Below are 12,795 nucleotides of genomic sequence, written 5' to 3' on the forward strand. Positions count from 1 at the left end.
TTCTGGTCAATTGGTCTTTGAAGTCTAAAGGAACCCCTCTTTCTACTGGTAACAATTCTGTGAGGTGTCATTATAGGATGGGAGCCAGAGAGGCAAGCTGGTTGACCTTTTCCCTCATTCAGTGCTTTCTGCTAATGACGAAGACTAAGGGTGACTGACTGACCCTGCTTCATAACAGTGACTCCCCCAAAAGCCCCTTCATAATAATTGAAATATTTACTTTTCTAGTATTTCCAGAAAAATGTATTTTTAAATTATTTATTTTTTTAAAGATTTATTTGAGAGAGAGAGAGAGCACCCACAGGAGGGTAGGGGGGAAGAGAGAGAGGGAGAATCCTAAGCAGACTCCCCTCTGAACATGGAGCCTGACCCTGGGCTCCCTCCCACAACCCTGAGATCACAACCCGAGCCAAAATCACAAGTTGGACGCCCAACCAATGAGCCACATGGCGCCCCCAGAAAAATGTATCTTTTCTCACACTATGCTCTTAATTTTGTAGTTTTATCACTTTTCAACTACCTTATTTTTTCATCGTCTAATTATTGTCAGGATGTACCTAGAGGCATCAAACCTTAGCTAGCATTGGCCTGATGACTTTTGATATATAGACATATACTGATACATATTGATACGTATATTGCTGTGCTGATATATTTGGAAAACCTCTTCAGGTACCTTTACAAGTAAGTTTTGTGCCCCTAAAGGAAATGTAATTAATCCTGAAGTGATTTCCCTCTCTTCTAGATGACAGCACTTCTCTGGGAGAAGTTGCTTCTTCCTCCCTTCCCAACCCAGTCCATGCAAACCTAGAATCTGAGCCTATGAGTGTGCCAGCATAGCAACCCTTACTCAAATCTTTGGCCCATCTTCCAAACCAGATTCCTCCCTTAAGCCCTATTATATAGAGATTCTGGAGCCATCACTGAACAGAGAGATGGAAGAAAAGGAGGAAAGAAAATCGATGCTTTAACAACCCGCCTATCAATATGTGAAGGTGTGGGAATGTGTTCGTGACATCTGGAAAGGCTCTGAAGGGGTTACTTGATTACCCAGAGGGCTTGATTGTGCAGGCTCTGACCTTTGCACAACTCACCACTAACTGTAACCTCCATGTGGCCCCTCCATCTGCACATTGGGGGTTGTCATATGATTTGCCTCATGAGGTTGCTGTGAGAACAGTGTATGGAGGAGGCTTGGCCAATGACTTGTACCTACATATATGTGGATGCTAGATTAACCATTTATTTATGACTTCATAACCTTGCCACATTTTGGGGGCAGTAACAAGACAGACACTGTATTTTTCATTCATTTGATACATACCTGCTTCTTCTTCTTTCTGAAATCCCAGTTGAATTACTGTGGGGGCCTTATGTCACAAGGGTGATTAGCCCACTCAGGGGTGTGGGGTGGGTACAGAGCCACCTAAAGTCCCAGGGCAGCATGCATTGGAAGAAGGATGAGCCTGGTGTGTTAGGGAGTCCTAGTAGGAAGCAAGGCTTGCTTCAGGGATGCTTCCTGTAGGTAAGTAAGTGCTTGCTGGTTGCTTGAGGACTGCCTATTGCCTCCAGGACCACTACCCTGTGCCCACATAAAGTCTGATGCCTGGAAACCTCCCATTATGGGGGCTTTGAGCCTTCTGCTGGTCAGGTAGTGGAAGGAGCACTGCACCAGGAGTCCTAGGACTGGTTTCTAGCTCTGGTTCTTCTATGGCTCAGCCAGGGGGACTCTGCAAGTTGCATCTGTAAATGGAGAGATCACCTCTTTCAGCTGATTCCTCCTGAGTCTCCTCCATTGTACTGAGAATTGGGGAACATAATGCCCCCAAAATCCCTCTCCCCAGAGAAGTGCTGGAACACTTACAAATAAAATGCACCTCTGGCCCCAGAGGGTGTGTGCATGTGCGTGTGCGTGTGCGTGAGGGTCTTTCATTACTCAATAGCCCACTTGCTGACTTCCATCCTTGTCCGCCTTCCCCTCCCAGGCCTCTCAGTGGCCATCAGAATCACTTCTCCACAGTGGTGGAGTCTCAGAGCCAAAGGGTTTCTGACCTTCGCTGTCAATAAAGGTTCTCTAGTGAAGATGTTATAACTGACCGGGGCCGCAAAGACACCGACTACAGTATTAATGCTCCGAAGTCCAATTTACAAAGTTTTGGTAAGTCAGCCGGCCCAGGGAGGGGAGGGCAGCCCAGTGATGGCAAGGGAAACAGAGGGAGGGGCGTGGGCAACTCTGTCCAGAAAGAGGGAGGACCACAAACTTGTCGAAGGACACCTGACCGCCCTTCCCCTGGGGTACCGGCCGCGCCTCAGTGGCCGGGTCCCTTCCCTCAACTTCTCCAGACCTCAGTGCCAGTCACCTGCAGGGGACCCCCGGTGTCCAGCGTGCCCCCTGCAGAGAGGGGCCAGGCTCCCGCCAGGGCGCCCCTCTCCGACGGGGCGGAGGGTCGCACTGCAGAGGGACGGCGAGGGAAGCGGGTGGGCGCAGCCAAGCGCGACCCCCGCCGGGCGGCTGCAGCGCGGGCTCACGGCCCGCGGGCTTCCACCCCGCGGCGGGGCGCTGGGGCTTGGCGGAGGTTCAGCCCGCCCGCCGCTGCCGCCGCCGCCGCCACCGCCGCCGCTCCCCGCCCCCCGGGTCCCTGGAGGCTCCGCGGCTGCCGGAGCGGGAGGTGGAGCCGAGCCCGCGGCAGCCGCGCAGGAGGGAAAGTTCGGCGGCGGCGGGAGCAGCGGGGGCCGGCCGGGCAGCCCGGAGGGCGCCTCAGGGTGAGTCGGGTCCCCTGCTGGGGCCGCCGGGTGTGGCGCGCCGCGCGGGGGCGTCGGTGCGGCTCGCGGGTCCGCGCAGCTCCGCGCGGCTTTCTCGCACTGCCCAGCCCGCGACCCCGGGGCGGCTGGTGCCGCGGGGGAGACTGTGCCGCGCCCCGCCTCCCGCCGTCCGCCGGCCGCGGGGGTGCGGGGGGTGGGGGTGGGGGGCTGCGGGCGCCGGCGGGGGAGAGGGCTTGGCGCGGCGGCGGGGGCTGGGGCCAGGGCGGCTCGGCCCGGCGGAGGGCGCGGCGCCTTCAGGTGGACGCGCGAGGACGAGAAACTGGCCGCCAGGAAGGGTCGGCGGCCGCTGCGCGCCGGCGGTCACTTCGGCTTTGCCACCCTTTCTCGTGGCCTTTGACTGTTTAATTGCTTTCTCCAACACGTACTGAAAAAGTAGCCTCACACGTGCCCGCGGGACTACTTTGCTGGCATTGGTGTATTATTTTTGCTGGGCTGGAGAGGGTGGAGGGGGCGTGCCGAGGGCGGCCGGTGGGCAGCGTGCTCGCCTGCTTTGGAGCGGGGCCGGGGGGATTGTGTCCGAGGTTCAGCGCGGTCCGCAGGGCGCCCTCCGAGCAAGAGTTTTGTGCTGTCAGTGGAGAGAAGCCTTTCTTTCGAGGGCATAGTCTGGGGGTGAGGGTTTTGAAGCGCCGGGAGGAGGAGGAAAGCTGTACAAAGAGAAGGCGAAGTTGTTGTTTCCGCGACACTTCCTGCACCTGCACTACCGTCAGTGATTTTGAAGTTATCTTTCCATCGACGTGCGGAGAAAGAGAGATGGGAGAGGAAGAGATTTTTAACAGCACTGTACATGCCCGAACAGTGAGGCTTGGGAAACACGAATAAATGAGAGACTGACTCCTTGGAGTAGTTTTTACTTAAATGTCGTTAGATAGGTCTAGATGATATAATTAACTGCTCTCACATCTTTTTACTAGAAATTTAAATTTAATTCTACCGGATTTCTTGGATTTTGTTAACATTGTTCATACGAGGCAGTCATAATTCTTGTAGTATTACTTGCACCGTGAGCGTTAATAAGCCCTGGGCAGTGCTGTCATGTTGCTAATTGGAAGGAGAAAAGTCTTTCAAACTTGGAAATAGAAGCATATAGGAAAAAAAACAAAGCCTTAGTCATAAATAGTGCCTCGAACACGTGTAATAGTGCTTAATTCTCTGTGTTCCCAGAGAATGTCAGTTCCTGGAAAGCAAGAGATGGGCCATACCTAAATATTTAATAATTCCTCTGCATTGAATTACCATACTATATGTTCTCTAAATTATACAGTATTGAAAGGCTTTAATTCTGTTCATCTTTGTGTTCCAAATCTCGTATGTCTGCTGGCAAGCTGTATTAATGGGGTTCAAAGGAAAATCTCAAACTTTGGGATTCACCAGTTTACAGTGAAGCAAACGTTTGCTTTGCCATCCCAGGTACCTGGGCTCCAAGCAGCCTCTCCAGTTTATCAAATGTATAACCTTGGGCAAGTCACTTACCCTTTCCCAGAGATAGTCTCCTATTTCGTAAAATGCCAATAATATTCCTCACCTTATGGAGGTATTAGGCAGAATGAAATAACATTTAGGAACTTATCCTAGTGCTTGGAGCACGCTAAGTACTTCGTAAATGTTGTCTCTTGCCTTTGTCTTCCTTTATTTTCAGGAATCCTCAACTCTGGAATGTTTCAACATTTTTTTTTTTTAATTTAAAAATCCTGTGACATTTTATTTTCCACTCGTTCATTCATTCAACCTCATTTTGTTGATGAACCTCAGATGCTGCCCTGTATATACTGAAAGTGAGGAGCTGACCCTTCGACGGTGGGGGTGGGCAATACTTCAGGTTTTTCCTGTTGGTAAGAACCCATCACAAGGTCATAAGATGGTGAATCGTACTTCCCAGTTTCCCTATCTCTGTCCTTAACTAATATGATTACGTTGAAAAGAAATAACAGGAGGCTCTATGAGGGTGCTCATCTCTCCTCTTTACCCCGCCTCCATGCCCAGCTCAGTGCCTAGCAGCATGTAAGGGCTTCATAAGTATTCGTTGATTTAAATGGAGAATGTAATGAAATTATTCTTCAGGTCCCATCCTTTATATATATATAAATTCCTGATGAAAGGACCTTGGGATTCCAAATGATGGCCCTACTATAGATTAGGGCTAATAGAGGTTATTAAAGAAGCAAAGCTCAGGTAGACTTTATTACCTATTGATTTTGCCCTCATGATAAAGCAGTCTTAGAAAATGTATAAAGCCAAGTTGGAGCAGCAGCTTCACCACTAGGGGCCTCCTCTGCATAGTGTATCACCCTGGACTGGCATTTATGGCCATTATGCCATCCTTTAAGGTAGCAAAGGAATTAAACTTCCTCGGTCCTTGACATGGAATACTTTATTACAAAAGGGCAACCCTGTGTGAAAAGCATTACCAAAGGCCTAAAAATAAATGAAAGCCATCTTAAATGATGGATTCGGTACCGTTTTAGAATCACTTCAGAGGTTTAAAGGAGATTTAAGGATGGGCTTTTTAATTTGCACATCCTTATATTCAAATATATGATTTTTTAAAAAACTAATAAGGCAAATATATGATTTTGTTATAGTATCTTCAGGTTTTTAGGTATATACATCTTTGGTGAAGCTTATTTTTTATGTTTTAACGTGTTTAAAATTGCTTTATTTCCTAAATAGGTATTTGTACCACTAACAATAATACAAGTTGTTTCTCAAGGAATGTTATCCTGGTAGCAGAAGCTTCTGGTGTCCCTCCCTCCCTCCCTCCCTCTCTCTCTCTTTCTCTTTCTTTTAAAAGAGGGCCACATTAAATTCCAGCTTTAAGAAATATGTGTCATTGCATTCCAAGATGTGTCACTGAAAGGCACTTTTCTTCTGTGAGTTTTTTTAAAAGAGCTCTTATTTCAAAATTCTAATTTTAATGAAGTTAGTCATTGGGACTCTTGAACAACTCAAAGGTGTGTTGGTGTTTTTGTCAGATGTAATTTGCTATTTGGTGGAAAAATTACTGACAATATATGTAAGCACACATTATTACTGAAAATATTGCCATATTGTTTACAAATGAATAAGAGAAAATTCCAGGTTTTCTGTGAAATTTAATTATAGTGGCAAACTAAACACCATCAGTCTTTAAAGTAAAATTAACAACAGTCAGAAAAGAGTTCAGAGCATTGCATTGTAGGCCCAAATTCTTATCCCAAGGGATTTTTTTCTCTTGGCAGAATGCCTCTGAGTTCAGAAAATGATCAGGCATCCAATTCTGATTTTTACATGGTGGGATTTTAAAACACGGCAATCTGTTTTTCACTGTTTTTCTTCCACGGTCTAGATTTGGACTCTTTAGGGAACTGAGTAAGAGGAATAACTTTTGTGTAAAGGTCAGAGATAATTTTTGTTATGACTTTTCTTTGATTAAGTGAAAGATGTTTGGATTATTTTTAGGATTCTGAGCATATAAAAAAGTTAAAACAGATCCTGTCTGCATAAACTGATGCTTCTCTGGAACTGGAAGAGTATTGTTTTCACCCTCATACATCCAGCCTGTAAGGGTGTGGTGTCCCCCTGTCTCTCCTTCCCGGGCTGATGCTAGGTCTAAGCCACCATGAGAGGTATAGAGCTATGTCCAGGATGAGGGGTTTTAGTTTGGGCAAGAGCCCCTGAGCTGACCGAGATTATAGATGCTTGAGGTGGCAGGAAATGAATGTCTTTATACCTGGGAGTCATTTTTAGGAAACTTCGTTGGGGAGGTGCCTCCTGGAGGGACAGAAATGGTAACTGTTTGCTAGAGTTTGCAGTGGAGTGTTTGGAACCTATCACTTAGTGAAACATTACCTTGCCACACAGATAATTTTTGTTGTTGTTTTTAGACGGTGCAAAATGTAACATTTGGTTATCCGGGGGTCAAGGATGATACTTCGTTTCATTATCACACAGACAGGTGTTTGAGTTGATGTAGGAAGAGGGAAGCAGGAGGTGGGGAGGAGGTGGATGGGAATTGTCTATTTCTACCCAACACCAGGGCCTGCCTTATTTTCATGTTCCCATGTGGCACATGGCTGTGCAGCTTAATAATACGTGTTGTTCGCTGGTGACTTGGGGTTTACTCATCTATTCTGTTAATGCAATTACTGAAATGATGGTCTTCGACTTGGGTCCTGGGTACTCTCAAAAGTAACTTTCTACTTCTGTCTCCCATTTGTTAGAAATTTGCCAAATTTAATGCATCAGTTAATGCATGTAAACAGAGCTGCTGCCAGCCCACGGGGTGCCCCTTTGTGGTGGACCACCCCATGCCAGGGTACATGGCACGGTAAACTGAGAGTGGACTGGACTTCAGCCCCACTCACCTCCTGCTGGGCGCTCTTGTGTGGCATCAGCTACGCAACTGTGTGTGATGCTCTTGTCTGGGAAAGTGGTTAGAACAGTGCCTGGCACATAGTAAATATCACTGTTGGTTGTTATTGTTACTATTTTTGTATTACTGATGGTATTGCTTTCAGGGTAGATCATTTTTACCACAATAATCTGGAACAGATGATTCAGGTGAATTTAGTGCTTGTAATAACATTTGCGAAGGTGATTAATTTCAGGTTTCTTGTCGCACTTCCATTATAGTTCTCCTCAGGTGATAAAAATGGCTAACACTCAGGGCCACTTACCCACATAGCAGCTGCTCTGCTAAGTGTGGGCCGTGAGTCATTCAGTGAATCAGCACAACTACCTCAGGAAGCATGCGCTATTAGTATTTGCAGTTTACAGATGAGAAGACTAAGGTTTAGAGGGTGTCTTACCTGCCCCGGGTCAGTTTGTGGGTTCTGTGCCTGAGCCTTGAGTTCCCATCTGCCACACCTGGCTCTACGACTTGAGCTCATAACCTCTGTGCCATCTTTGAGGATGCGGAGAAAGGGGCGCCCTCTTGCCCTGTTGGTGGGAATGCAAACTGGTGCAGCCACTCTGGGAAACAGTATGGAGGTTCCTCTAAAAGTTGAAAATAGAGCTACCCTACGATCCAGCAATCACGCTACTAGGTATTGACCCAAATACAAAAATACTAATTCAAAGGGCTATATGCACCTCAATATTTATAGCAGCATTATCCACAACAGCCAAATTATGGAAACAGCCCAAGTGTCCATCGATTGATGAATGGATAAAGAAGATGTGTGTGTGTGTGTGCGCGCATGCACGATAATGGAATATCACTCAACTATAAAAAAGAATGAAATCTTGCCATTCAAATTTGCCATGACATGGATGGAGCTAGAGAGTATTATGCTAAGTGAAATAAGTCAGTCAGAGAAAGACAAATACCATACCATGGAATTTAAGAAACAAAACAAATGAGCAAAGGGAAAAAAAGATAGGTAAACCAGGAAACAGACTCTTAACTCTAGAGAACACACTGCTGGTTACCAGAGGCGAGATGGGTGGGGGGATGGATGAGAAAGGTGATGGGGAATAAGGAGGAGAGTACTTGCTGAGATGAGCACAGGGTGACGTATGGAAGTGTTGAATCACCATATTGTACACCTGAAACTAATATTACACCGTATGTTAACTGGAATTTAAATAAAAACTTAAAAAAACCCTCTGTGCCATCTTTTCTGGCATGAGTACTCACTGCCTTGGCAGTCCAGAAAACATGTTAGTATTCCAAGGGTTAGCAAAACATGAAAACTTTTTCCTTAGATTATTGTATTTATATCCATTTTTGGACATGATGGAGCAAGATGACAAATGAATTTTTATCAGGAAGTCTGCTTCAGCATTTTTTTATTTATAGATTTTTGTGTGTAGCTTTTTCAAGTAGCTCAAAATACAATACAATGTGGTACAACTTATTTCTGTACAACATTTAACTTCCTATCAAGGCACTTTGCAGGCTTGTTATAAGCAGAATATATGAATAAAATCAAGTGTGTGGGTTGCAGAATATTAAGGTGTGAAGGCGGAATCCACCATTCATGCATTCATTCAACACATATTCATTATTCGCTCCTTAGGCAGTCTGCTGGACACTACAAAAATGGCAGGTTGGGAAGACAGCTTGGAAGGCAGTGGAGAGGAAAGCCCAGGGAGCTAGGCAGTCCTGGGGTTTGAATCCCAGCTCCGCCACTGACTCACTGGGGTGCCTGCTCCCATCATTGAACATCTCTACGGGCTTAGTGTCTTTGTGTGCGTGATGGGGGTAATCATACCTTATAGGCTGTTGCAAGAATTAAGGGAGTTGTGAAGGGAAGGAGCCAAGCCACCAGAGGTGGTAGGTGCTACGGATAGCGGTGTTCTTTCTCTTCTTTTCTTTTTTAAAGATTTATTTATTTATTTGAGAAAGAGAGACAGAGAGCACGTTAGTGAGCGGGCAAGCAGGGGGGAGGGGCAGAGGGGAAGCAGACTCCCCACTGAGCGGGGAGCCCGGTTGCAGGGCTTAATCCCAGGACCCTGAGATCGTGACCTGAGCTGAGATCAAGAGTCGGATGCTTAACCTACTAAGCCACCCAGGCACCCCTTTCCCCTTCTTCTTTCTTATCTGTCTCTTTTCATTCTTTCCCATTCGCTCCTCCTGCCACCCCCATTGGGGGGGGGGCATGGTAGAGATAAAAATATCTAAAAAGAAAAAGAAGAAAAAATATCTAAATTTAAGGTAGACTGTGATGAATTCATTTAAAATGTTCCTTTCTGCTTCTCCCTCTTGGGACCTGGGACAGACCTGGTGTTGGGTCATTTGTGAGCTGGTGCTGGTGTATGGTTCCTATCACACTGGGTTGCTACCCAGGCTGGCCAGAAGAGGATGAATCCCAGAAGGCAAAGGCAGCTTGGAGCCCAAGATAGGTGCCTATGATGTAGAATAAGGTTGGGGTCCAAGGTATGAGCGTGAGGCTCTTTTGGGGAGGAGCTGAGAACTCAGGTCTCATGAAAATTAGAACAAGCCAGAAGTGAAATTGGAGGTGGGCTGAGTAGAAAGGGTTTGGGATCTAGGTGGAAAGCAAGGCATGAACATGAGCAGCTTGTTCTTGAGAGGCACAAAGTTGAGTCATGTGGCTCAGATGTGCGCTCTTGGCTAGCTGGGCTCTGCTGAAGAGCTAGGAGGAGGTCTGTAGCTCTCTGTGTCCCCAGGTTGGTGCATTGCCTATTATATGCTTCTAGCTCCTTGGTCTCCTACTGCAGGGTTTTTCCAAAAGCAGTGCATCCTCTTTTAGCAAGGAGCTAAGTCAAAATTATTAGTTGTTGCCAGTTCCCCTCTAGATCTTCAAGAGGTAGCTGGAATCACAGAAAAACAAGCCTTTATTTTTGTGGTTCCAGTTGGAGATGTGGTTACATACACCCAGATCCGTTTCATAGGAAGGCAGGGAGCCAGGTGCACAGGGCCCAGTATAGAATCGTGCTTGCATTTCTGTAGAGTGGCTGTGTTGTAAGATCAGGGAATGTTTTTAGAGAGATGTTCCTAGTGGTTTTATGATAATGAGCCACCTTGTTTGGTGTCCAGGGTAGATGCTCTGTGCAGTAGGGAGGGAATGTGGGTTTTACAAAATCATTACAGTTCGGGACTGTGTACCTCAGCCAGGGGCAGGAGGCCTTGACTCATTATTTATTATGCGTTGGCACAGAGGCATAAACCAGCCCTTCTGTGAATAAGCAAACAGAACCTGCCCAGGTGCAAGAGGAGCTTGATTCAGGGTTTTTAAAAAATGCAAAACATTTAAAAACAGTATCGAATTGGGGAACAGCCTGTTTAAAGCAAGTTACTGTAATTTTCAAAAGCCCATTTTTGAGAATTAGTGAAGTGTATTGAAATGAACAAGCAGACTTAAAAACAACAACAGCAACAACAGAAGGATAGCTTAGTGGGAAGAAGAATAGTCCTTGAAATGAAATCCAAGTTAGTTCATATGGTTCTTGGGAAGATCAGGGGAATGAAGGTGTGTGCTGAGCACTCCAAGTGAGAAAGTACAGAACCGTGGACTGAATGAGGAAGCAGCACCTTGGCGAATGGGGTTGGCAGTTGGAGTCCATTCACCCAGCTTCGTTGCTCCATTCTTTCTTCACTGTGTGATCTTGGGCAAGTTCCTTAATTCCTTAGATCCTAGTTTTCTCATCTGTAAAACGAGGGTAATAGTTCTTATCATATTGGACGGTCTGCTGATTGATTTAGATAATGTATGTAAACCAATTAGCATATGGTAAATAATGCCCATCAGTTGTTATTACTACAAAGACACACAGGGAGGAAGCATGGAAGAGAAAACAAGGATCAAGGAGTATTTAGAAGACTAGGAAGAGCATTCTCTATCTGTCCTGGACCTTGAGTTTTCTAATTCTACTCTTGAATAGTTTTAATGTCTTAAGTTCTAGATGATTTTAATCATATATGTCTTGAACACCCACCGTGTATATGTCACTATGATAAGATGCTTGGGTATGGGCACTAATCCCAGAAAACCACCTTTGGTATGCTTATGTAACTTCCAATTTTATTTTTTGTTTATTTTTAATTTTTAAAGGTTTTATTTATTTGAGAAATAGAGTGAGCAAGAGAGAGACCACATGAGCAGGGGGAGAGGGAGAAGCAGGTTCCCCTGCTGAGCAAGGAGCCCGATGCGGGGCTCGATCCCAGGACCCTGGGATCATGACCTGAGCCGAAGGCAGCCGCTTAACAACTGAGCCACCCAGGTGCCCCAATAACTTCCAGTTTTATACTGAGAGGAACAAGGTGGTAGCTGGAACTTATTGTTAAATAATGAATTCCTGCTGTCCCTTGGCTACTTTAATTAGCTGTCCAAAGGAGAGTAGCTGTCCTTTTCTTATTTACCAGCCACTCTATACATAAATGGATAGGAAATAAATACTTCTTCTTTGGCCACTGTAGATGTAAATAACTCAAAATACCCAGGATGCTTTTGAATATCTTATTTGCATAAAAATAAGATTTATTTAAATACCTCTGTGGCTACATAATGAGGAACCAGGGGAGGAGACTTGTGTTCTGGGGGGGATTTCTTTGGAGGTACCTATGACCTGTCAGCTCTGGCTTCCACCTAAAGCATGTTCTTTGGTGGGAGATTCCTTTTGTTTTTTTCACTAAACTCATGGTGCATAGATTTCCTGGGCCTGAATAACAGGAGTGAGGTCAGTTTGAAGAGTATGTGTATATCTCTCCTCCAGATGGAGGTGTCGACAAGTTGCTACAGAAGGAGACTAGATTGGTGGAGGAAGGATCACGGAGCTGACTCTGTGGCCACGAACACATTCTTAATCCCTAAAGTAGGAATTTAATCATTGAGACTCAGGGACCATTTGAATGAAAAGCACTGAAATTTATGGACTGTGAATCGATTCATCAATCCAAATGGAGGTCAAAGCCAAAATCTGAGCATAAAGCTAGTAACTCCGTTGGATTAAGTAAGCTGATTCAACATCTTGGGTCTTGAGTTGTCTCAAAACTTGTTTTTATTTGAAGGGAGTATATTGTTCACTTCAGTAATTAAAAATCTTGAGGATGTTTTCCATGAGTATCCTTTGGGAATATAGGAAAATTTATCCAGCTTCACTGGAATTATTTTTTGTCTTCCTCTGAGAATGAGTCTGGACTAAAACCTGGGTCATTATTAGGGTGGATAACAGAGACCATGAGAATACTTCTTTAGACCCTTTGTGCAGGGCAGGTGTCTTCAGGTTCATGTTCTGGGGGAAATGAGGTAGGAGTAGTTGTAGGAACTATAAGCTTTTTGGATTCTCTCCCACTCAAGACAGTGATCCCAGGAACTGACTGTAGAAATGAATTGCTCACTGACTACCTGGACTGTGCTTTCTTTTCCATCCTTTCAAAATGGTGAATTTTACTGATGGCTAAAGGGTGACCAGTGAGTATTTATATTTTCCACCAGCATGGGCAGGTGGGAGGTGGGTGCTGGTCCTTTATAGAACCTTCTGGTTGCTGGAAGGCATGAGGAGGTGCCTGACTTGTGGTGATGGTCCAGCTTA

The 12,795-nt window shown here is 45.6% G+C and overlaps 1 protein-coding gene across 4 annotated transcripts in view; it reads left to right on the top strand.

Annotated features, from left to right (window-relative positions):
* Positions 1–2,666: 2,666 nt before the first annotated feature.
* CSGALNACT1 (chondroitin sulfate N-acetylgalactosaminyltransferase 1) overlaps positions 2,667–12,795 on the top strand; it is a 339,564-nt gene continuing 329,435 nt past the window's right edge. For all 4 annotated transcript variants that reach the window (XM_028124037.2, XM_028124040.2, XM_028124036.2 and 1 more), the window contains exon 1: positions 2,667–2,763. The gene's annotated coding sequence lies outside the window, so the exon portion shown is untranslated. The remainder of the gene's footprint in view (positions 2,764–12,795) is intronic.

The sequence above is a fragment of the Eumetopias jubatus genome, unplaced genomic scaffold, assembly GCF_037043125.1.
Source record: "Eumetopias jubatus isolate StellerSeaLion01/CBP00866 unplaced genomic scaffold, mEumJub1_p1.0 scaffold_2, whole genome shotgun sequence".
Lineage (NCBI taxonomy): Eukaryota > Metazoa > Chordata > Mammalia > Carnivora > Otariidae > Eumetopias > Eumetopias jubatus.